Source organism: Arachis duranensis, chromosome 6 (assembly GCF_000817695.3).
Source record: "Arachis duranensis cultivar V14167 chromosome 6, aradu.V14167.gnm2.J7QH, whole genome shotgun sequence".
Lineage (NCBI taxonomy): Eukaryota > Viridiplantae > Streptophyta > Magnoliopsida > Fabales > Fabaceae > Arachis > Arachis duranensis.
Genome location: NC_029777.3, coordinates 61787176 through 61787487, shown reverse-complemented (window position 1 = coordinate 61787487; position 312 = coordinate 61787176).

The window sequence follows — 312 nt, the reverse complement described above, 5'->3', positions numbered from 1 at the left end:
TGTAGTTTCTTGTTAGTTAAGTAATTTTAAAAATTAAATCTTTTTCAAAATATCTTTTTCTTAAAAATCTTTATCTTTTTATCTTATCTTTTTCAAAAACTTTATCTTTTTCAAAATTTGATTTCAAAATATCTTATCTAACTTCTTATCTTCTTATCTTTTTCAAAATGTGATTTCAAATCTTTTTCAATCAACTAACTAACTTTTTGTTTGTTTCTTATCTTTTTCAAAACCACCTAACTACTTTTCCCTCTCTAGTTTTCGAAAATTCTCCCTCTCTTTTTCAAAAATTCTTTTTGTTTTAAATTTTAA